Source organism: Capra hircus, chromosome 11 (assembly GCF_001704415.2).
Source record: "Capra hircus breed San Clemente chromosome 11, ASM170441v1, whole genome shotgun sequence".
Lineage (NCBI taxonomy): Eukaryota > Metazoa > Chordata > Mammalia > Artiodactyla > Bovidae > Capra > Capra hircus.
The window spans coordinates 67,405,351-67,431,244 of NC_030818.1; the positions used below are offsets into that span (position 1 = coordinate 67,405,351).

The window sequence follows — 25,894 nt, forward strand, 5'->3', positions numbered from 1 at the left end:
GGACAATTTCTGCTTAACAACCACCTTTCTGTTCTTGAGCTGGAACACAATCAGAATGCTTCTTCTCTGCCAGTTTCAGAGGGTGAGATCATCCGGACAGAGTCCCTGGGGAGACATGAAGTCAGGACTCCTTCACAAAAGAAAAACATGCCGCAGTGAGACTTGATGAAGGAGCGTCTCCTTGAGAAACAGGCCCAAGGAGGGTCTTGCTGTTGTTGTTGCGGCTCTGCTGCTGCTTGGGGAGGGAAGCTTCCCCAGGTTTTGCTTTTAGTTTTCAAGAAAATTGGCAATAAGTCAGGGAACCTAGCCCTTTATGGAGGGAACACATACCTTCATGGGTCAGCAGGCTGAAGGGTCACAGCAGAGCACTGCCTATGTTCAGAATTGTCTCTTTCCAGCAGGATTGGTGTGGACAGTTGAGGGGAAAAGTCGGCATGTATCTCATGGAAAACATTTTCAAGTCCGTGACAGACAAACCCTTTACAAACATTCCAAGTGATGGCTTTCTTCTACATCGACATGCATGTTTAAAGCCCCCTGGGCACCATGCCTATGCAATCAGGCTTGAGAATAATCAGCCCAAGGCTAAGAGGGTAGAAATCTCCAGGGTAGAATTCCTGGCCTCTAGACTTACTGACATCTTCCTTCTGTGGTATTTCCTCCACTCCTGTTCTTCAGAGCTCAATACTCTTCTTAGAGTCAGAACTGGCTCCAAGGAAAAGTTTGCACAATCCATCAGCCACACCTTAGTGTGAATTTAACCCAATGTCTTATCCATCCTGGGGTGTTGTCTATTGAAAATTATAATCTCAGTGAGATAAAGATTGCCTGAAATTATATGAAACAGAGTGGGGATTCCAACAAGATACTCTGACTCCAAACGCCAAGCTCTTTCCAGATCTTACCGCTGTGCCTTAGGATGAGGCTGGAGCCCTTCTCCCTTCTCTGGGCTTTTAAGACTTTCTCTGCCTAAGGCATAGTAGCTCTGGGCCGGTGTTGGTGAGGAGCATGCCCACATTCTATTTCTACCACCTCAGCCTCTGAGTAGATGTGCCCACCAGTCAGATCTATCTCCTGGGGTCATAAAAATAATAATAAAGAGAAATATTACTTTTTCCTGTGAGGTAGTTCCACCTCTTGGTGAAGTATCTTTGGGGAGCCTAATTCCCTTTTATCCCTCCAGAAGCTCTCACCATCCTAGGAAAATCATCAAAAGAATTTTCTTGAAACAATCTCATTCGCATCAATCCAGAATCCAATGAACTAAACTCTTTCAAGGGACTTTGCTGGTGGTCTAATGGTTGAGAATCCACCTTCCAATGCAGAGGGATTCAAGTTTGATCTCTGGTTGGGGAAGTAATATTCCACAAGCCACAGGGCAACTAAGCCCTCATACCGCATGGGCTGCCAGTGACTGGCTGACCCGCCCACTGTAGAGCCTGAGCTCTGCCATAAGTGAAGCCCACGCTCCTCAGCTGCAGAAAGCCAACCCACTGCAACGAAGACCCTGCCTGCCACAGCGAAGACCCAGCACAGTCAAAACAAATTTTTTTTGAATAAAGCAAAATAAACTCTTTCAAGGATACCAGTCTCATTAAGAACGTCTCATACAAAACTGCTTGAACACCAAGCACAATTACTGTGAAGGGTGAGTCTAGGTCCACATTTCCACCATGTGAACCCCTTGTCTTCCCTGAAACGCCAGTGCAGGCCTGACCCAGATGAAACCTACCCATTGGTTGAGCTGAGCCAATCAGATTCTCCCTTTCAAAAGGGGATAAGAGAGAGGTAGGCACTGAATCTGTGATTCCAGACCAAGCAGGATTAGTGCCACGAGGAGCTGAGCCAAATGAAGGGTGTAGATAGATGTCCCCAGACCTGAGAAGGGGGTCTGTTCCCTCAACAGGAGATCAACCAGAGCCATCAAACAAACCTGATGAGGACTCGTGTGTGTTCCACTCAACCCAGACACCATGCTGGAACAGAGGAGGGAGAGGGGGCAGAAATCCTGAAAGACAAGCAGTTATGCCGCAGAGGCAAGAGTCTTCACAACTACAGTGCATTTAGAGTTGAATGCTGCGGCAGAAGCCATTGTGAGGGGAGGGAGAATGGGCCAACACGTGAAGAGTAGCCCAGGCGGTGAGAGGATTAGAGACCACGGGCAGTGGAAAAGGCCTCCTGCCTGCTGCTCCTCCCTTCATTGTTCTCCAGATGTTTCTGGTTTCCCTCCTTACAGCAGCTTTTCCCAAACCTCCCTCCACCGCTCGCCCCTTCACTTTCCAGTGGAGATCTGCCTCCTCCATCAGGAGAAAAAGCAAAGCCTCCAAGAGAAGGTGGGTCCACGCCCCTTCACTCCTCCACAATGACCGTCATCGCCCACCCAGCCCTTCTTCCTTACCTGCCACAAAGGTAACATGCCTCCTCCTTTACGAAGCTGAGTCGCCCATCTCCCGTGTATATCCTGGGGCCTCAGGCCCTCGCAATCTCTCCACCCATCATCCACTTGCCCTTCTGAATCTTCGGTCTCTCCGCCTCTGACAGCACCTTCCTGTCTGCCATAAACACGCTCCGGTGGCTCCAACCCTAAGATCACCTTCCTCGACCCCAGTCTTCCCTCTGGTGACTGCCCGCCTCCCCTCACTCTCTCCAAAGCCAAGCTTTTCAAAGGAATAGGCTCTACTTCCTCCAGTTTCATTCCATCCTCAACTCACCATGCCCAGCATCTTTGGGAAATGGCTCTGGGGGAACAAGGCGAGCTCTCAACTGTGAGGTGTTCTGTCCTGGTCCCAGTCTTCCTCTGACAGCAGCTAGCCCTGCCAACCATTCCCTCCCTGTTGCTCATGGTTCAAACAGAAGGCAAATGGCACACACCAAACTTGGGGGTTTTCCCAAACCACCCAGCACCTCTGCAAATAGCACCTCTATTCACAAGGAATGGTCAGAATCCTAGTAACAGCCAGTAATGGACAGAAGAGTTGCGAGAACTGGAGGGAGTTATGGGAGCTGGAGGCTTGAGGTGAGGGTAGGGGCGAGGAGAACACACAGCTACTCCCCCTCCCCTTTCCAGTCAGTGCTCCCCACTGGCTGAACCGACCAGAGCCCAGAAGGCAACAGCGCCATCACTGCAGGGCGCGGCTCTCCTCCCAGGAGCTGGATGGGGATGGGGGTCTGGGGACAGGAAGACCCGGCACCGCCTCTCCTCCGCCTCCTGTCTTCTCTCCTGGTTTCTGTCGCTGACTCTTCTGGTTGCTCTCCTAATGCTTTAACCACACTTGTCAGGGTCTTCACTGATCCCTCTCTCCCACCAACATCTTAACTGTCTGGTCCTAGACCCTATGCCTGATTATTTTTTGTCTTCACAAACTCTGTCTCTCCCTCCTTTAACAACTTCATTTCCTCCCCACCCACCAGGCATCCATGCAGTCCCCAAGATGGGGGCGATCTGAGTCTTTGATTCTGGCCTCTCGCTGACCTCTTGCTGACTCTCACCGAACCCTGACCCCACTGGTCATCAACACAGTTTCCCACAAGAAGAATCTGAGTGCCTCAAACCAACACATCCAAAGCGAGACTCATTCTCTTCTCCCTTAAGCAGCCGGCCATGCTCCCCTTGTCATCAATCACAGGCACCCCGACTTTGTTTCCTTTTTGGTCTTGCTCCCCAGAGGCTTGTTCAAACCCTGCCATGTGGGCATATGGACATCCCTGGGAACTCACGACAAACGTATCATCTCAGTTCCCACTCAGACCCACTGAACCAGAATGTGTGTTTTAACAAGATCCCCAGATGTAATTTTTGGAAGTGCAGGTTTGTATCATGTATCACAACCATCTTTCTTTCCAATGATCACTGCGTTAACATGTACCCAACACAGAGGCTTGACATTAAAACAGAAGGATGTCAACCCTGCAGCAAAGAGTGGCCCAGCAGACTCCCTCTACCCCCATGCACTGCTTTGGACTTTGTCATAGAGGGAGCTGCCTCATGGAGGATGGTGTGCATATATATTTCTTATTGTTTGAAGAAATCTTTACTGGTCCTCTCAGTCTTTCTTGCCTGTATCATTGGAGGGCTCTGAAAAGCACTCAGATCACTTTTTGTGAATAATAAAAGGTAGCAGGGAGAGAACTGGAATATTCAAAATGAGAATCCCACCTGTCTAGAAAAGCCCCAGCTAACATTTACCGCGGATTCCACATAGAATACACGATAGTTCAATCTCATCAGGAGTTTTATTTCTCTGAGCCTGAGTTTCTTCATCTATAAAATGGGGTGATAACAGTAACTTCTTTATGTTTCTTCAAGGATTAAATATGTGAAATACGCCCTTCAAATGGATGGTTCAATATTCATTAAATGAAGAAAAGACATCATTTGATACATGGAAGCCTCAGTTTACTCAAATGGAAAACAGAGACTACAATACCAAGTTCACCAAATGTTGGTTCCCTGGCTCTCTCGTACCCTCCCCCAGTCCCAACACGCAATCACACACGTGCACAAACATGCATCTCAATATGCAACCACATGCAGGCACTGCTCTCATGTGCATACACACACGCACATGTGTACTTGCACACGCTCACACACACACTTGCACACACGCAACCAGCAGAAACTCTGGCTGCCTTCCACATCTACTCCATGGCCACCTGCTCTCTGCATTCCCTCTGGGAAGGGACCACTGCAGAACCCCCACCCCCACCCCGCCTACCCAATGCTCTCCTGGCCCCTCCAGCTCTCCCACCCTACAGGGCACTGCAACCATTCTAAAATCCAAGCCTGACTGCTTCTCTTCTGCCCGAAGCCCTCATACAATAGCCAGCATCGCCGAGCATCCCTCAACGCCCCATGTAGTCCCACCCTGCTGGGTCTTCACACACCTTACACCTCCTCTACCGAAACTCTTCTTCTCCAAGTAACTCATTCATATTTGTCAAATTTCACCTTAAGCATGGTCTCCCTCACTATCCCTGACGGCTCTCACCTGCAATGGCCCTTCATCTAGTCTCTCAGCACCCAGTGCATGAGTGGCCAGTCACTCAGGCATATCCAAATCTTTGAAACCTCAAGGACTGAGCCTGCCAGGCTCCTCTGTCCGTGGGATTCTCCAGGCAAGAAAACTGGAGTGGGTTGCCATTTCCTCCTCCAGGAGATCTTCCCCATTCAGGGATCAAACCCGGGTCTTCCGAGGCACCTGCACTGGCGGGCGGATTCCCTGCCCACTGTGTCACGTGGGAAGCCCCTCAGCAGCCAAGCGAGGATGCAGTCCTCTGAGGGCCCCTTGTCCTCTCCCCTTAGGCTGCAGGGCTCCTCCAGGGCGACGACCGGCCTTATGTGACCATTTTCAGCATCTGCCACCCCAAAGCCTGGAACACAGCGGGAGCGCAGCAGATGCTGGTTATAAATGTAGTTGCATGGGAAGGTAAGGAATCCTGGCCCCACCCCATCCCAGCCCCTAGGCTCAGTTGCAGTCACAGGCTCCCTGGCGCTCCCAGGAGATAGGAGCTCCACCAGAAGGGCCACACGGCCTCCTGTTTCCAGGGGCACCAGAACACTTCAGGCCTTGTCCTAGAGTTAGAACTGCAGAGTTGAGGACAGAATCCACAGCATGACCTTTGCAAAAAGCCAACCCCTCTATCTGCTCCATCCCAGCTCGGGCTCCAGGTTGGCACCAGGGCTGCGCCTGCACAGAGAGGCTGCTGAACAACTGCCAAGCTTCTCCCCACAGTTCCCACGTACATTTTCCTCTGCTTCCTTCAAAGCAGAAAAACAGCTGCTCTTTCCAAAAGACAGGAATGCTGGGGAGGAGAGGTTTCCTTGCCCAGAAGTAAAGATTCAGATTCCCCTCCCTAGTCTGAGAGATTTCTCGAGACTGGGCATCACCATGGAGGCAGCACACCCAGCCACCCCAGGGGAGAAGGTCTGACCCAGATGCTGTGAGCGGAATCCACAAAGACGTTCGTGTGAAGTGAGCAGAGGAAGTTGAGTGACAGCGGGTTCCGCCCACGCACCACCGTTGCCAACAGGAAGAGGCCAGCATCCTCTCCATCCATCTCCTCAGTAACAGGTTCCACCCATGCAAACGCTACAGACACCAAGATCAAATTTACACTTATTGAGGGAAAGCCTGCCGTGCATGGACAGGTGCTGTGCAAGAAGTTTGGAGAGGCTCAGAATATAAGACCTGACCAGGCTTCTGCCCTCAAGTATCAACAAACTGTGTGCCCTGGCCTGGACACCAGGGTGGGTGTAACTGGACCACAGTTCTTGCCCTGGAGAAGTTTACATCTCATCGGAGACACAGCATAAAGCCCACATGAAGGAAGTCACCCTCACGAGGCAGGAAGTAACCAGGAGGTCAACTGCGAGGCACAGACATTAACTGCTCTAAAGCTTCAGAGAAGAAAGAGGAAGAGCTGTTGTGGACAGGAATCATCAGGAAGGTTCCTGAAGGGGCCCCTGGCAGGAAGGATAGGTGAAGTTGGGAGAGCATTTCAGATGGGAACAGAGGCACAGAATATGATTCACTATGGTGCATGTGTAGCAAAGACATGAATTTCTGCTCGTTACGTTGATTTTGCCTTTTTTTTTTGACGGATGGTTCACTTTAAAATCAGCCCTGAGTTCAGTCTGGATGAGTTAAGTCATCTTTCTTGCCAGCCGTGTAAACAAACCACAACGCAAAGCCAAACCACAGAGAGCTAGTCAGACAAAGAGAGAAGAAGCTGCCTTGAGAAGCGGCACTCTCTCCTTAAAAGACCAGGAGGAAACCTGGTCCTTCCACTCTGTCTGCAATCTTACCATCTGTGCTTAAAAATACTGAAATCAACCCGAGTTGGAAAAGACAGCTGCAGAGGCAGGGAGAGCTGCTCAGAGATCTGTCGGGCGATTTATCCACCTCCTAGCTTTTGATTGATCCCACCAATTGATCAAAGTTCTCTGTTAGATGAAATACACTCGCAGGAATGAGACCTCTGTGGTGGGCAACTTCCAAATGTCTGCCAATGACTGCCCCCTGCCCAGCCCCCACCACTCCTCCTGTTGAACGTGGGCTGGACCTAGTGTGAGACTTCAAATTAGAAGAATATAGTCAAAAAGGATGGGCTGTCACTTCTGAATTAGACCTGAGACTGTGAGTTCCTTCTTGCTCACTCTTTCTGTTTGGCTCACCTAGCTGCTCACTCTGACAAACCAGAGTTATGAGAGGCAGAAAGGTCCACATGACCAGGAACCAAGAGTGGCCTTTGGCCAACAGCCATCGACCAGCTGAATCCTGCCAACTGTACTGACTTGGAGGAGGATTCTCCCCGGGGTAGCCTAGAATAACTGTGGCCCTGACTGAGACCTTGATGGCTGCTTAGGAGGTCCTGAGCCCCAGGACCCAACCAACCCATTAATGACCCACAGAAACTGGAAGATAATAAATATTGTTGTTTCCAGTCCTTAAGTTTGAGGTTATTTGTTGTCCAGCAAGAGATGACAAATACCCAGCCTAATCAGGCTTCCAGGGATAAAAACCAGGTCATATTTGTGTCTGAGCTGACATTTGTATCTGATATAACCAGAAACATCCCCTGCATCTAAATCTTCCCCTGTCCTCACCATTAATTAGTATGTCTCCCAAAAAGTTTAGTACATGATTTTTAAATCATTCAACTTGAATACTACTTTGTGTCTGTGGAAATGTTGGGTGAAGCAGAAGCCCTTACATTATGTCAGACTCTGTGTCAGCAGACACTGCAGGGGGACTGCAGATCCCCTTGGAGAAAACCTTCCTTCTCATAGGGGTCAGTGGACCTCTGTTTGCAGAAAGTGGCCCCACAGCCTTCGGCTTCAACATATTAACAACAAGTCTGGGCATAAGAACTGACCAGGATGGATTCTGGATGACTCATCATGTCCCGGCTAAGCCCCCAGTCCTGAGGAGTGGGTGTGCCAGAAGCCTGGGAGGCTGGACAAAGGCATTCCACTCTCTGACATCTCGTCACAGGCAGCATTCTGGAAAAACGTAGCCCTGTGTGTCCAAGGAGAGCCTGGACACTTGTCCCAAAGCTGGCAACATATCAGGAAAAGACACCATAAGCTCCAAAGAGGAACTCGCCAGCAGGAAAGGAGGAAAGAGCTGCTCGTTTGTTGGAGGAGAAGTAACCTGGGATGGCCCCAAGGAGCCGAGGGTCACCAAGGAGACTGGTGCCCATGAGCCTACGGCTGAAACTGGAACTTTTGCAGACCCTTCTGTCCTGGTGCCCTGTGAAGCTCTGCAGGCCCGAGGCTGAGCGAGTGTATGTGATTTCAAAGGGCTAAAACTTCACGCCTCGTGTGGGACTTTTGGAGTTCCATTCTGAGCACAGAGGTATCCAAATTAAAATGTCTAGCACCTAAGTAAGTGGGTTTTTTCAAAGGAGCTCAAAACTGAAGATATGGGTTTTTATTATGGTAAGATATTCATAATATAAAACTTACCATATTAACCATTTTAAGTGGATGGTCAGTAGCATCAAATACATTCACATTATTGTGCAACCATCAACCATCGTCCATCGCCAGAATTCTTTTCATCTTGCAAAACTGAAATTCTGTACCCGTTAAGCAATAATTTCCCCCTCTTCCTTCTCCCCAGCCCCTGGTAACCTCTGTTCTCCTTTCTGTCTGTGTGAATTTGCCTATTCTAGGATCCTCATGTAAGAGGAATCATACAATATTGGTCCTTTTGTGTCTGACTTATTTCACTTAGCAGGATGTCTTCAAGGTTTACTCACATTGTAGCATGATCAGAACTTCATTCCTTTATAAGATATATTACTATTTCGTCGTGCACATACACCACATTTTGTTTATCCAGTCAACTGTCAATGAACATTTGGGTTACTTCCACCTTTTGATTCTGTGAATAATGCTGCTATGGACACAGACGTAGAAATATCCTTTTGAGTCCCTGTTTTCAATTTCTTTCAGTATATACCTAGACATGGAATTGCTGGGTAATACTATATTTTATTTTTTATACTATTTTTTAATACTATATTTAATTTTTTAAGGAACTGCCATATGGTTTTCCACAACAGTTACACCATTTTGCATTCCCACAAACAATGTACAAGGCTTCCAATTTCTTCACATCCTCACCAACACTAGTTTCCTGTTCTTTGTTTTGCATGGTAGCCATTCTAATGTGTGTGAGGTTTGCGGTTTTGATTTGCATGTCCCTGATCATTAGTGATGTATTAGAACTGGCCATTTGCTTAGAAGATACAGATTTTTGAGTTATCAGCAGACAGACACTCAAGTCGTGGGTGGCACCCACTCCCATCCAGTGTCCATCTTCTCCTTCTTTCTTAATGCTCCCAGCATTGTTCATGTCTGCCTGTACACAGCTACATCACTCACTTCCCATGACACTCTTCTAGATACAAGAGGCCATGTGAACTGTTTCTGAAATAGAAGTCCGGGGGGAACTCCTGAGGGAGCTTTCTTGAAATGTGACAGATTAGTTAGTATCCTCCTTTTGCCTTTCGCCCTTTCTCTTCTCCTTCCTCCTGCCTGGAATGTAGATATGGTGCCTGAAGACATGGAAGCAACTTTGAACCACAGGGAAAAGAGCCACACACTCAGGTTGGCAAAGCAGGTCCATAAAAGGAGCACAGATATCCCTGGACTGACAGCCTGCCCCCAAACACCCTGTTACATCATGAAAAAGATGAGCCTCTTACTTTTACTGGCCAGCCCTTGTTGGGTTTCCGTCACATGCAGTCAAACGCCATCCTAACTGACTCACCGTAGGAGTGGGTCTGCTAAGATGAGTGTATAGACAAAAGAATAAGCCAGAATAGTGTCTCGGGAAATGCTGAGAGGTAACTGAAGGCAGCAGGGGAATCATTCTGGGCAGGGACTAAGAGCAACTAAAAGAATGTAGAAAACATGAAGTCGTGATATCAAATGAATGGGGAAGAAAATATTTCAGAGGTCAACATATTAGAGGCTGAAGAAACATCCAGTAAGGAAAGCATGAATTCAATAAAAATGAATCTTAGAGACATGTTGGGAGAGAGCCGTATTGCCTGGGTTGAGAAGTGAACAGGATTCAGGAAGAGACTGTGAGGAACAGGGAGGAGATGGGGCACCAACAAGGAGAGCACAGCCACGGAGCCCAGGGAAGCGCTTTTAAAGATGAGACGCACTGGAAGTGCTGACGGCTGGAAGCAGAAGAGAGGAAAAGACTGGCAATTCAGAAGAGAGGGCATAATGCTAACCGCCTCCTTTTGGCTGGCAGCAGAATCCTCCATCTGTTAACTGGGCACTGGGTCACCCAGCAGTCTCTGTGTTGTCCTGCCTTCCTCCTCCCATAGACTTGGTCATCTGACTAGTTTGAGCCAATGCTATATCAGCAACAGTTAGGTGTTAGGGCTTTCCTGGTGGTCCAGTGGTTAAGAATCTGCCTGCCAATGCAGGGGACAGAGGTTTGATCCCTTGTCCGGGAAGATCTCACATGCTGCAGGGCAACTAAGCCCGTGTGCCACAATTACTGAGCCCAAGAGCCGCAACTCTGGAAGCCTGTGCACCTATAGCCCGTGCTCCGCCACAAGAGAAGCCACATCAGTGAGAAGCCCACGCTCCGACACTGGAGAGCAGCCCCAGCTAGCCACAATTAGAGAACGCCCGCGCACAGCAAAAAGAGGCCTAGCACACCCGAAACATAAATAACAATTTTTAAAGTTGGGTATCAAATTTCTGGGTGATTTCCTTAAAGGTGTTTGCTGTGGACACGCTCTCTCCTTTCCTGATGGCTGGAAATGCAGCAGCCGCTGCGGGCCTGGAGAAGGGCGTTGCTTACAGAGGTCGGCAGGTCAGCTCACAGGCCTTGTTTTCCAGATGACCTTGTAGAGTAAAGCCCTCTAGCCGCCCTCACTGCCCACCTACCTTTGAAATGCTAGGGAATGAAAATTCTTCCATCTTATTTAAACCGCCGTTCTCAGGACTGTTTGTTATAGCAGCCTAGCTTATCTAAAACTGTTGGGAGCCAGAACAGTGGTGTTGAAAGCCATTAGTCTATGAATTCATAAGACCATGTATAAATAAAGTTTGGCTTATACATTTAAATATACTCAGTTTAATGGTTGCCTTTAATTTTGAGATTACATCCTTCCTAAGTTTTGTTATATTCAACTGTCCTTCCTCTTAAGCCAATCAAAGGTTGCATGGGGGTCACATTCAGTTCAGTGCAGTTGCTCAGTCGTGTCCGACTCTTTGTGACCCCATGAATCGCAGCACGCCAGGCCTCCCTATCCATCATCAACTCCTGGAGTTCACTCAAACTCACATCCATCGAGTCGGTGATACCATCCAGCTATTTCATCCTCTGTTGTCCCCTTCTCCTCCTGCCCCCAATCCCTCCCAGCATCAGAGTCTTTTCCAATGAGTCAACTCTTCACATGAGGCAGCCAAAGTATTGGGAGTTTCAGCTTTAGCATCACTCCTTCCAAAGAACACCCAGAACTGATCTCCTTTAGAATGGGCTGGTTGGATCTCCTTGCAGTCCAAGGGACTCTCAAGAGTCTTCTCCAACACCACAGTTCAAAAGCATCATTTCTTCGGCACTCAGCTTTCTCCACAGTCCAACTCTCCCATCCATACATGACCACTGGAAAAACCATAGCCTTGACTAGATGGATCTTTGTTGGCAAAGTAATGTCTCTGCTTTTGAATATGCTATCTAGGTTGGTCATAACTTACCTTCCAAGTAAGCATCTTTTAATTTCATGGCTGCAATCACCATCTGCAGTGATTTTGGAGTCCAAAAAAAATAAAGTCTAGGAGGAGACTAACAACAAAGGAGTGTAAGGAAACTTTTTAGGACAAAGAAGCCATTCTATATATGAATTATGGAAGTGAGTTTGCAATCATTTAGAATTATCAAAATTCCTCAAATTTTAAATGGATGAACTTTATTGTATGTAAACAAATAACACTGTGATAAAAATTTTCAAATGATCCTTCTTTTACAAAAATAATGGAAGTAAAAATTGACTGTCATTTTTCAAGACCTATTGTGTAAACTAAGAAGGTGGCAACCTTATGTAGATCTTCAAATCTTTTCAAATTTTTCAGAGCTAAGAAACTGAGAAGTCTGAGAGCCCCTGTATTCCTTATCTATAGCTATACCAGTAATCCAAGTCTATGCTCCAACCACTAATGCCTGAAGTTGAACGTTTCTGAAGTTGAATGGTTCTATGAAGACCTACAAGAACCTCTAGAGCTAACACCAAAAAAAAAAAAAAAAAAAAAAAACCCAAAAAACATGTCCTTTTCATCATAGGGGATTGGAATACAAAAGTGGGAAGTCAAGAGATACCTGGAGTAATAGGCAAGTTTGGCCTTGGAGTACAAAATGAAGCAGGGCATAGGCTAACAGAGTTTTACCAAGAGAACACACTGGTCATAGCAAACACCTTCTTCTACCAACACAAGAGATGGACATCACCAGATGGTCAACACTGAAATAACATTGATTATATTCTTTGCAGCCAAGAATGGAGAAGCTCTATACAGGCAGCAAAACAAGACCTGAAACTGACTGTGGCTCAGATCGTGAGCCTCTTGTTGCAAAATTCAGGCTTAAATGGAAAAAGGAGGGAAAACCACTAGACCGTTCAGGTATGAGAGGTGACAAATCGGTTCAAGGGATTAGATCTGATAGAGACAGCCTTAAGAACTATGGATGGAGATTCGTAACATTGTATAGGAGGCACTGACAAAAACCATCCCCCAAAAAAAGAAATACAAGAAGGTAACGTGGTTGTCTGAGGAGGCCTTACAAATAGCTGAGAAAAGAAGAGAAAAGCAAAGGAGAAAAGGAAAAGTATACTCAACTGAATACAGAATTCCAGAGAATAACAAGGAGAGATAAGAAAGCCTTCCTAAATGAACAAGGCAAAGAAATAGAGGAAAAGAACAGAATGGGAAACACTAGAGATCTCTTCAAGAAAATTGGAGATACCAAGGGAACTTTTCATGCAAAGATGGGCACCATAAAGGACAGAAACAGCAAGGACCTAACAGAAGCAGAAGAGATTAAGAAGAGGTGGCAAGAATACACAGAAGAACTATACAAAAAAGATCTCAATGACCCTGATAACCACAATGGCGTGATTGTTCACCTAGAGCCAGACATCCTAGAATGCAAAGTCAAGTGTGCCATAGGAAGTATCACTGTGAACAAAGCTAGTGGAGGTGATGGAATTCCAGCCGAGCTATTTCAAATCCTAAAAGATGATGCTGTTAAAAGTGCTGCACTCAATATGCCAGCAAATTTGGAAAACTCAGCAGTGGCCACGGGACTGAAAAAGGTCAGTTTTCATTCCAATCCCAAAGAAGGGCAATGCCAAAGAATGTTCAAACAATCATTACAATTGCGCTCATTTCACACGCTAGCAAGATAATGCTCAAAGTCCTTCAAGCTAGGCTTTAGCAGTACGTGAACGAGAACTTCCAGATGTACAAGCTGGATTTAGAAAAGGCAGAGGAACCAGAGATAAATTGCAAACATCCAGTGGTCATAGAGAAAATAAGAGACTTTCAGAAAAACATCTTCGTCTGCTTCCTTGACTACACTAACATGACTGAACACCACCACAAATAGCTGTGTGATAAGTTACTCCAAAATTAGCATTTCAGAGTAACAAACATTTATTATTTCACAGTTCCTGCAGTTGGGGGTCTAGCCAGGTTTGTCTGGGTCCTCTGACCTAGAGTCTCTCACAAGGCTGTGTCAGTCCGTGTCCGTAAGGACCGGTCAATGGTTAAATCCACCCCCAAGGCAGAGCTGTCCTTTTTTCCAGCAAATGAGTCCAGCAAATGTCCACACATTATCCCCAAGGGGACCTGTGCAGCTACCCGAAGCTGCATGCGGACGTTCCGGGCAGCCAGGAGCTTCACCTGGCGCTGAGGGGAGTCAAAGGGACTGCACTTTGACGCCCTCCACGCCCGCCAAGTGTGCCAGCTTGCACTGCTGCGCCGCAAGGCCCACCCCACCAGCCAGGAGGACGGAGCAGCCCTGACGGGTGGGGCTGGATGAGCAGCCCCCCTGTCAAATGTCCTAGGAGAGGCAGGTCCCAGCACAGGAAATGAAAGGATCTGAGTCCTGGGCTGCGGTGAAAAGGCATTTCCTCTTCTCTCTGGGCCTGGGGATAAAGTAAAGTTTGTCCCAAAGGTGAATTCCAGTCCCCACCGTCTCTCACACTTGAAGGCCAGGATGTAGGGAGGGTGTACACGGCCCTCTCTTTGGGGGAGAGAGGATGACGGCAGAACTCTGCTTCCCAAGGACGGGCTGGTGGCCCTAAGTACCACTACAGCAGGTAGGTGGATACCAGGACACTGTGTCTCACAGACCTCTGCTTGTCCAAGCCTCCCCTACAGTCTATGAAATATGTCAGCTGATCCCAGCCACATCACAGGGCACGGAGAGAAAAGCTTACCCATGTGAAATGGAATATCTGCTGCTATATCAAAAAACAAGAAAAGTCACAGCCATCAGCGATTTGGGGCCTCCAAAGGTGAAGGAGGGCTCCCAAAATGGCACACAACACACACGATTAAGCAGATGCCGCCACCCACCACCCCATGGTGATTGCTGAGGAGCTGGGGGGAGGACAGGAATGCAGAAGCAGCCATCTGCCACCCCATACGGGGAACAAGGATGTAGACAATCAGGAAACCGGATTTGGCCCCAGATAGCTGAGGTGCGGCGTATAAAGAAACGAATTCAGTGAGCCCAGAGGCTTGCATCTTCCCACACACAGAAGAACGCTAAATTCCTTAACTTGATATCGGATTTTCCTTACCTCACAATAATCTTTAATGTTCAGGCTGCCTGCCCCCTTTTTTGCAAACTCGTATATAGCCCTAACTCCCCTTCCTGCCTCCCTGGAGCAGTTTTCTCAGAGATACTGATGCTGTCTCCCAGGCTCAGGGTCCTAAACATTCCCACCAAATAAAATAACTCTCTACTTGCAGGTTGTGACTAGATTTTTATTTGACACCCACATCTTTGCATGGAATAGCAAAAAGAGGAACAATGTCCCTTGTCCCAAGCCAGGGCAGCCACGTGTTGACGCAAGGCAGAGCGAGGACCACAGGTATGTTCTTATAAGACAGCAGGCTGGGAGAGGCTTGGAAGAAGGGAGGGGGAAGGGAAGGGCCCGGTGTGGGTAGTGATCTGTAAGCTGACTGAAAGGTGAGTTTCTACTAGCAGGTAACTGCTGAGAGTCATACATACTGGCCAAACCGGGACAAGCCAGTTTGGCATTTGGCAGATCAAGGCTGAATCACCGGTCCTCCTGTTTGTATCTGCCGTTCAGCGTGACTGGTTTTTCTGGCCCCATGCCCTAGCAGGTCTTTTCAGATCTGCTCTCAGCCAGACCTCTGATCCCTCCAAGCTGACCCTGAAGATTAACCGGCAAGCCGGCCACCTGAGAGGCTGATGTCTGCTCTTCTTCACACCAGGGCCACTGCTCAGGGAGCATGAAGCAGGCCCTAATGAGACCCAGGGTCCCAAAGCTACCTCAACACCCAGGAATTCCAAATTGTTTTGAACAACCAGATCCAACTTCCAAATCAAGGCGAAATTCCACTTACCTTGGACTCTCGTTTTAGCTGCAGTCAGAAATAAAGGTGCCCTGGTCACACCCAGCCTGGGATGCTGAGGCAGACAGCATGCTTACCTCGAGAACACTGACATTCTTTTCTTGTCCCCACTGTGCTGTGTACTGAGAAAGAAACATTCCAGCTTTGCGACCCTCAGCTGTATTCCTTGTGCCAAAGGGGTAGCAGCCAAAAAGAGAAAAGACAACACATTTTAAGGAGAAGAATATTTAAAGATGGATTTACTTTCTTGATTTCTACACCTGAATTTTAAAGCCCTGGAAAGTTGCAATTTGCTATCAAATGTCAGGCAAATGTCTGGCTGGCGTGGGTGGCTATATCAGACCCTGAATTCTCTACTCCAAACCAGCAGAGAATAAAAGAGTGGGCTTTCACAAGAGATGGGCTTAAGCCACCAAAAATAGGAACGGTTCGCAGCTCTGCGTAACTGAAGGAGGGTTTCTGCGTGTAAAATGTTAGTCAGCTGCTCAGTTGTGTCCAGCTCTTTGCAACCCCATGGACTAAAGCTTGCCAGGCTCCTATGTCCTTGGAATTCTCCAGGCAAGAATACCGGAGTGGGTTGCCATTCCCTTCTCTAGGGGACCTTCCTGACCCAGGGATTGAACCTGGGTCTCCTGCATTACAGGTAGATTCTTTACCAATAAATCCAGGATCTAACTAACACACCCATCTAGGGTGGTCATCCATCAGCCAGAAACCCCACTTCCCTTCAGCCCCTCTTTCCACTAGAAGCCAGGACTCAGGACCCAGCTGTCCCAGGCAACAGTCATTTCCTGGATCCAGTTAAGGAGGCAAGAAGAAACCACAGATGTCTGAAACACTCAGGGAAACAGTCTTCTGCCGAGGGATCACGCGCTGCAGTCACCAGCTCCTTTACTCCTGCCCTGACCCCGGGTGGGAGGCAGGCCGGCCCCATCTTGCAGGTGAACACTTATCTCTGTGTTTAGAGCACTCTTGGGCATTTTCTAAGCACGCAGGGGCAAGAGAACTGTTCTAAAGCCATGCTGCGCTTGCTCTGTTCCTGTGACCTATGGCATCCCCAAAGAAGTAACTGTTAGGGCCCTGCGATCACAGTGCCTTTGGTGTCTCCAAGCGCCACCTGGTGGTCACTGCACGCCCCTGCAGCGCTGTCACCCGATCACCATTGTCAGTTATCCCAGCCACACCCGGGGTGTGGGAGGCAGATGTGGCAAGGCTGAAGGTCCTCTGTCACCCGGCCTTCTAAAGTCAGGCCTGGGGCGACTGAAGCATCTGCCGCTGGGCCGGGCGAGTCTGGGGCTCCGGGCGCAGGTGGAGGTGGTGGCCAGGTGGGAGGAGCTGCCGGGAGACCTCGGCCCCTCCCCTCCAGAATCGAGATCCCAGAACTGCGGGTGCCTGCAGGGCCTAGAAAAGTGCCCGAGCAACAGTGGCTGCTTACCAAACATTTCTGGAAAGGGGAAGAGGGAGGGGGCTGTGGTGGATGAGCAGGGAGCGGGGTGCCTCCGGTCTCTGCAGTGGGAGAGGGTGCCCAGTGTGGATAAAACGCCTGGCAATGTGGCTACATTTCCTTTCTTCCTCCGACTCCCGCGGGATTTTGCACATTTGGACCGAGACAGACTGGAGAGGCACTGCCCCCTTGTGGCCTCCGCCCGTCACAGCAACTGTCTTCCGTCCGAGATTTTCACCTTTTGTAACACAATTTAACTTCTTCAGCGGAAGCTGAAGCCCCAATACTTTGGCCACCTGATGCGAAGAACTGACTCATTTGAAAAGACCCTGATGCTGGGAAAGACTGAAGGCAGGAGGAGAAGGGGACGGCAGAGGATGAGATGGTTGGATGGCATCACCGACTCGATGGACATGGGTTTGAGCAAGCTTTGGGAGTTGGTGATGGACAGGGAAGCCTGGCATGCTGCAGTCCATGGGGTCGCAGAGTCTGACACGAGTCTGAGCGAGTAAGCTGAACTGAAAAAAACTTCTCGGTTCTGTACGTTTGAGTCACCCTCTGCTTCCTCCTGATCACATCTACCTGGCAGTAGGTACAAGAGGATCGCTGTAACAGCACAGAACAGCGTTTTTCTGGTTCGGCCCCACTTGTGGAATTGTGAGTACCGTGGACCTCAGCAAGTTCCAACCAAATTAGTTTAACAAACCCCTGGGAGCCCCTCTGTGACATCCACTATTTTCTCTTACCAAGGTGACCCTTTCGCCACCCACTGATCTCCGTCTTTTCCCAGTACTCTCAGTTTGGAGCACCAGTAGGGGCCCTCTCAGAGGCCACTTTACTCAAAGCTTGTCCTTTCTCTCTGACCATCAACCACTGTCTTCAGACCAAGTTGATGTTGCCTTCAGTTCAGTTCAGTCACTCAGTCATGTCCAACTCTTTGCAACCCCATGGACTGCAGCACACCAGCCTTCCTTATCCATCACCAACTCCAGGATCTTGCTCAAACTCATGTCCATTGAGTCGGTGATGCCATCCAACCATCTCATCTTCTGTCATCCCCTTCTCCTCCTGCCTTCAATCCTTCCCAGCATCAGGGTCTGGTATTGCCTTCAGCCACTCTCTTTGCTAGGGCCCTGGTGCCAATAGCCCCGACACTGTAATTGCACTGGCGTCCCCCAAAGTTCTCAAATTGGACTGTCAGAACTAAAACACCGGCTGTATTTGCACTGTCTTTTTTTTTTTTTTTTTTTTTTGGTTATAAAAGAAAAAAGCAGAGAATGAGGACATCTGGATCCCAGCCCTGTGGTCACCAATCAGCTCTGTGAGGTCTCTTTGTGCATCATTTGTTCCCCATTAAAATAGCAAGTAGTGAGTATGGAAGCCTGGAAAATAGGATGGGGGAGAGGGGAATGGGGCACTTGATGGAGAAGTTGAGGAGATGGCTCTTGGTGGAGCCAAGGGCGAGAGAGTGGACATCATGGTGTGTCATCCCAGCCCCATCCACTCCAGGAACTGAGCCCTGTGGTGCCTCAAAGGTGCACCTGTGGGGTGGCCAGGCATGGCCCGAGGAGAGGGGATGACAAGTGTGACAGACAGTCAACCCAGACCTGGCAGAAGACCTGCGAGTGGGTTTTTCCCAAACACTTGAGCAAAACTCCTATGTCACTGGGAATAGCAGGGAACCCAGAGGTCCTGTAGTTGTTAGGGGCCCTGCAGTTGGGGTCATGAAGCTAATGGATGGACCCCAGATTGGCTGGTCCTGGGGATGCCCAGGGGACATAATCGGGGTTCATCTGGATCTCTGGAATCCTCGTGCCATGTGTACATACATCACGCACTTTGGTACTCCTGGAATGGAGCCAGTTTATTAGGGAAACTCTGGAAGGGGCAACAGCCCAGAAGCTGGTGCTCCCTGCAGGCTTTGGAGATTCCAGAGGGCCATGACGAGATGCCTGAAGAAGCTGCTCTGAGCCCATAAGCTGCCCAGAGCATGTGTCCAGATGTTCAGGAGGGAGAAAAATGCAAACAGCTTTACCCAGAGGCTTTCGGAGATTCCTGATCACTTCATGGTCTTGGGGAAAGGATGCCTGAAAGAGCTATTTAAGTTCCTTATCTCATTTCTTATTTCTAGAGGTCCTTATTTCTAGAAGGACTGGGGAATTCCCTGGTGGTCCAGTGATTAGGACTCCATGGTATCACTGCCACGGGCCCAAGTTCAATTCCTGGTCAGAAACTACAGTTTCTGTGCAGCCAAAAAAAAAAAAAAAAAAAATAGTTTCTAGAAAGACCAAGTCCACCTAATGTCTCCGAGGAGCAAGTAATGTCTGATGTACCAGAATCTGGGGCCCTCTGGAGATATGGGTGTGTAGGCCAGATCTACCCCTGCCTTTGCAGTTACATGAACCAATAAATCCCCTTTAGTGCTTCAGTTCAAAAAAGTAGGATTTTTCTTTACTAATAACCAAGTGAGTCCTCTTCCAATACAGGAGCTTGTTACAACTTTACATATGATTGGATGCGGGTACCATCTCGGGCAAGGGCAACATGAAGCATAGTTAACTGGGAGGACTCAGTACTCTTAAGAGAAACTGAGAAGTTGGGGAGGTGGAGTATGCATTTTGTCAGACACATGAACTGAATTAAAAGGGCAGTCGGTACTTCTGAAGGCTCAGTGGAGGCTGGTCCTATAAACTCTAGATCCACGAGAAGCCTGTTTGACATTATCATAGTGCAGGTTAATCTCTCTTCCAGTCATTAGACCCCTCTCACCCTTATACTTCAAGATGGAAGTACTCAACGCTTAATTTTTGAAGTGTATAGGGTGCCTGAAAACAGCCTCCCGAAATAATAAAATTCTACTCAACTCCAAATGGCTTGAACTAGCTACACGCAAAGAGCAGAGGCTCCTGTGGATTGAAGATTATTAAATATGAAGTATGTTTGTCAGGAAAAACCTTTGTTTATATAAACAGTAGAAGCACCACCATGGTAACCCTGCTTGGTTTACAGCCTAAAGCCTCCCAGCCAAATTCCCGCCTCCTTTTTCACTGCTAGCCTACATTTTTTAAAAACATCCCCAGCCAAAATTCCATGATTTGCCTGCTAGGTTTCCAGGCTCAGAAAATGTCATTTAAAAAGTAGTGGGGGAACCGGTTGCAACCACGTCCAAAGTTTCTAAATGAAAGCTCATTTCTCTTTCTCTCTCTCTCTCTCTCCTCTCTCTCTCTCTCTGTCACACACACACACATACACAGATTTTGTTTGCCAATTACAGTATGCTTTTCCTTTTTTATGTAACCAAAGTCTCCTTGGGCCCCACAAGCCTGCAGGACCAATGAAATAACAACATACAGGCAGCTGTAACCCGTATTCTGGGTTTTTCTCCTACCTACTCACAGAGCATCTTAAGGGGTGTACTTTAGAGGTGACCCTGAACAAATCCAGGGCGAGACAGTGCGGCCTCTTCCCCAGTGGTGTCCACAGGGTCCCCGTCACCTCTGTGCTCTCCCTGGAAGTCCGGGGACCCAGTGATGTGCGGGGGAACTCCAGAGAAGCCCTTGCGTTCCTTGGTGTTCTGCTCCATTAACACGCATCAAACCAGGCTACTGTGCCCACTGTCTGATTGTCTTACTAACGTTTGTAGCAGAAGCTGTCCCTGCCATCCAAAGAACCCAGCCACATATCCAATGGCCAGTCCAAGTGGTGGCGCCTGGCGTGTCTCGAGATACCCTTCCCTCCAGCGACTGAGGTCAAAGCATCCAGCCTAATCTGCAGGAGGCTGCTCAGGCCCTCACCCAAACAGGCATCTGGGGGCCCCGCCTACCAGTTCAGACATGTCCCAGCATGTCTGACCTACTTACACCGAAGTGGGGAGCTCCAATCCCTCCGACAGGAGAGACCTTTAGAGAATGCAGCAGTGACATCCACCCTCTCCATCTGCCCGCCTGAGGCTGATGGTCTGGGCCCAAGCCCTGGGGGAAAGGATTGCTCTACTCCGGGAGAAAAGTACATTGACATCAGATTATTTTCCAACAGTGTTTCCCACTTCTTAACATTTGCCACATTGCATTCCACGTTCCAGTTTTCAAAAGGACAGAAAGTGTTAGTCGCTCAGTAATGTCGACTCTTTCGCGATCCCATGGTCTGTAGCCTGCCAGGCTCCTCTGTCCATGGGATGTCCCAGGCATGAGCACAGGAGTGGGTAGCCATTTCCTGGGTATTGATAATATAAAACGGAAATTAACTGGAATCAAGAACTTTATTTTCAAGTGGATTTACGATTGAGCATCGTTTGGCTTTTACCTGAAATATTCTCCTTGAGACACCAGGAAACCAGGTCTGAGAGATAAAGTGAGGTTGCCATACACAGTTATTTATTAAGTTTGGTCACATTTTAGATTTCTCTCTTTTTTTTTAAACCTAGCTTACTACAATTTTGCTTAAAGTTCTTAATTTAACGGAGAATAAGTAATACTTTCTCTCTGTATTACCTACTTCTCATTCACATTTCTGGTAAGTTTCTCCTTCCATATGTTACATATATTACGTATGTTACATATGTTATATACATTACAGGATTAAAAGTCCTTTTATAGATATTTTCTCAGGTAATAAGTGTTTAATAGCTTCATGACCCCAATTCACCCTCTTTTCGATCTCAACTCAGGCTTCAATTCATACATTTCCAACTCAGCCAAGGGTATGTGGGAGCCAAAAATTACTTTTAGAGAAGGGCAGACTGGCTTCTGCTGGTGTGTTTCAATCCAAGTGTCACACCAAGAAAATGAAGCCTCTGCTTAGCTCTTCATGAACTGGGGAGCTCTGCATGAACTGCAGTTCTCTGCTTAGAACTGCATAAACTCCTGCAAGAAAAGAAGAGCTAAATACCTGTCTGCATAAATGAAACCTTCTACATCATTACTTTCTTCAGTGTGGTAAATATTTGAATGTGTGTGTACAAAGTCACTTCAGTCATGTCCAACTCTCTGTGACCCTACGGACTGTAGCCCACCAGCCACCTGTGTCCATAGGATTCTCCAGGCAATAATACTGAAGTGGGTTGCCATACCCTCCTCCAGGGGATCTTCCTGACCCAGGGATCGAACCCACATCTCTATGTCTCCTGCATTGGCTGACAGGTTCTTTATCACTAGGGCCAGAATAACTATATTAATAATTTGATACCAACTCCAATGTGGGAGCAGGGGTGTTCCCCATGCCACCAAGCAGTTAATTCATTTCTGACACCATCTACTCAGAAAGACTATCAGAGGCCACAGGACAAGGGCTCAATCCCACAAGACTTTAGATGCCAATCACAAAACCAAGGTATTACCTATGCTTCTCATTGGCTATAAATCAAAGTTCCATGACTCCTCCTTGCATACGTACATAATAAGTCACTTAAGTTATGTCTGACTCTTCGCAACCCCATGGACTGTAACCATCCAGGCTCCTCTGTCCATGGGATTCTCCAGGCAGGAATACTGGAGTGGGTTGCCGTGCCCTCCTCCAGGGGATCTTCCTAATCCAGGGATCAAACCTGCGTCTCTTACATCTCCTGCATTGGCAGGCAGGTTCTTTACCACTAGTGCCATCTGGGACTCCTCCTGGGGTTCAGGTAATTTGGTAGAGCAGCTCACAGGACTCGGGAAACCTGTTTCCTCACCAGGTTACTGATTAACAAAGACTATCAACAAATATGAATCAACCCCATAGAAGAGATGCACAAGGCAAGGTATGGGGAAGGGGCATGGGGCTCCTATGCTCTCGCAGCATCTCCATGTGTTCACCAACACAGAAGCTCTCCAGATACCATCCTTTTGGGGTTTTCCAGAGGCTTCATCACATAGGCAGGGTTGATTAAGTTATTGGCCACTGTCGACTGTTTCAACCTCCAGCCTCTCTCCCCTCCCTGGAAATCAGAGGATGGGACTAAAAATTCTAACCCTCTAACCCTGTGGTTGGCCACCAACCACCATCCTGAGGTGACCAGGAGTTTTTCTAAAGTCACCTCGTTAATTCAACAAGAGCATCTTATGATGCTCATCACTCAGGAAATTTCAAGTGTTTTAGGAGCTCTGTGCCAGAGACTAGACAATACTTATCTATGATAAATCACAAAACCACAATATACAAGGTATTTTTCTCTTATTATTTCACTCAGAATCAGATCTGCAGGAGGATAGAGTGCTCCCTCTTGTACCATGGTCCAAAGAATAGACTTAAGTAGGTCAGCCCATACATATAAAGAGATAAATGGTTACTTACTGAACATTGTAATGAATGTTTTCCTCCAGGGAGACAGCCATGCTCACATACACTGTTGCTCAAGGTTGTACAATGGATTCAATGAGGCTATGAGATCTAAGGGTGATGGTTCTCAAAGTGTGGATCTCGGCCGCTTATAGCCAGATGATCTTTGATGATTATATTATTAGAAATGCAGATTACTGGGCTGCAACTCCACTCACTGAATCACAGTCCCTGCTGTTGACCTGAGAATCTGCACTGTTTAATAGGCTCCTTAGCATATTAAAACTCAAGAATTACTTCCCCAAAGTCTAAATGAGACATGTCTCTAAGGAAGATGTGGTAGTCTCTCTTTGTAAAATTGTATTGGGAATCAGTGCTGACCAGATACCAATCAGGTACTTTAGGAGTTAGAGCTGTGCACATTTAAGCCCCAAATTCACATCACTTGATAGCAAAAAAATCTCAAGCCATGAATGTAGAAAGGAAAATTCTGAACTGGTAAAGTCTTAGTCACCTCACAGAAATAAATGCAAAACTTCTCTGAAGGAAGTCGTCTTCAACCTAGGCCTCAAAGAATTCCCAAAAGTAATTCACTGGGGAACTCACAGTCAAAATGAACAAAGCACAGAAAGAAAGAAATCATTAGGAGTGCATATCAGCAGAAATACAGGCTATCCAGACTATCCAGGCACAGCCTTAAAAATAATTTCCACATCATGTTTAAAGAAGTAAAAATGAGGTTGAAAAAAGCTTCAAGGCAGAGAAAATAATGACCAAAGTTGAAAAATAACCAAAAAGTAAATGTATAAATATATACACACACATATATACATATATATGTATATAATTATGCTAAATATACATATATTTGTATTAAATATTATATAAATGTATTTATAAAAATATTAAGTATTTAAAGAGAGATAAAAATCATTGAAAATTTTAAAAGTCAGTGGCTTGACTGTCATCAGGCACAAAGGAACTTTCTGGGGAGCGAAAAATATTCCACAAATGAAATGTGATGATTGTTATACAACTACAAATTCACAAAAACCTATCAGTTCTACAGTAACAAGGGATAAAACTTATGGTATATAAGGTAAAAGTTGCTCAGTCATGTCCGATTCTTTGCAACCCCATGGACTATACAGTCCATGGAATTCCCCAGGCCACAATACTGAAGTGGGTAGCCTTTCCCTTCTCCAGGGGATCTTCCCAAGCCAGGGATTGAACCCAGGTCTCCCACCTTGTGGGCAGATTCTTTACCAGCTGAGCCATAAAGGAAGCCCAAGAATAGTGGAGTGTGGTAGCCGATCCCTTCTCCAGCAGATCTTCCTGACCCAGGAATCAAACCCCAGTCTCCCACATTGCAGGTGGATTCTTTACCAGCTGAGCCACAAGGGAAGCTCAAGAATAGTGGAGTGTGGTAGCCGATCCCTTCTCTAGCAGATCTTCCTGACCCAGGAATCAAACCCCAGTCTCCCACATTGCAGGTGGATTCTTTACCAGCTGAGCCACAAGAGAAGCCCAAGAATAGTGGAGTGTGGTAGCCGATCCCTTCTCCAGCAGATCTTCCTGACCCAGGAATCTAACCCCAGTCTCCCACATTGCAGGTGGATTCTTTACCAGCTGAGCCACAAGAGAAGCCCAAGAATAGTGGAGTGTGGTAGCCGATCCCTTCTCCAGCAGATCTTTCTGACCCAGGAATCAAACCAGGATCTCCTGCATTGCAGGCAGATTCTTCACCAACTGAGCTATCAGGGAAGCCCTTTATGGTATATAAAGTAGTCCTTAATAAAGTTGTCTAAAAAGAAAGCTCAAAGAATTGCCTTCAAAACAAATTAGACACAGATGAGAGTAAACTAGTGAACCAGAAAACAGATTAGAAGAAATCATTTGGAATGATTCACAGAGAGACAAAAAGATGGAAAATACACCTGAGAGGATAAGAGAGGCATGGGGAATAGGGTGAGGTGATCTAGCTGATGTCTAATCAGAATGACCAAATAGAAGCAGAAGATATTAAGAAGAGGTGGCAAGAATACACAGAACTATACAAAAAAGATCTTAATGACCTGGGTAACCACAGTGGTGTGATCACTCGCCTACAGACTGACATCCTGGAGTATGAAGTCAAGTGGGCCTTAAGAAGCATTACTACAAACAAAGCTAGTGGTGATGGAATTCCAGCTGAGCTAATTCAAATCCTAAACAATGCTGTGAAAAAAGTGCTGCACTCATGCCAGCAAATTTGGAAAACTCAGCAATGTCCACAGGACTGGAAAAGGTCAGTTTTCATTCCAATCCCAAAGAAGGGCAATGCCAAAGAATGTTCAAACTACTGCACAATGACACTCATTTCACATGCTAGCAAGGTAATTCTCAAAATCATTCAAACTAAACTTCAACAGTACGTGAATTGAGAACTTCCAGATGTATAAGCTGGGTTTTAAAGAGGCAAAGGAACCAGAGATCAAAGTGCCAGCACACACTGGATCATGGAGAAAGCAAAGGAATTCCAGAAAAACATCTACTTCTGCTTGACTGACTAA

General features: G+C 47.2%; 1 long non-coding RNA gene across 1 annotated transcript in view; it reads right to left on the bottom strand.

The window, feature by feature from the left end:
* LOC108637152 overlaps positions 1–17,190 on the bottom strand; it is an 83,774-nt gene extending 66,584 nt beyond the window's left edge. The window contains exons 1-2 of the long non-coding RNA XR_001918820.1: positions 17,079–17,190; positions 15,721–15,808 (exon numbers count right to left, since the gene is read on the bottom strand). This is a non-coding gene — a long non-coding RNA (uncharacterized LOC108637152). The remainder of the gene's footprint in view (positions 1–15,720; positions 15,809–17,078) is intronic.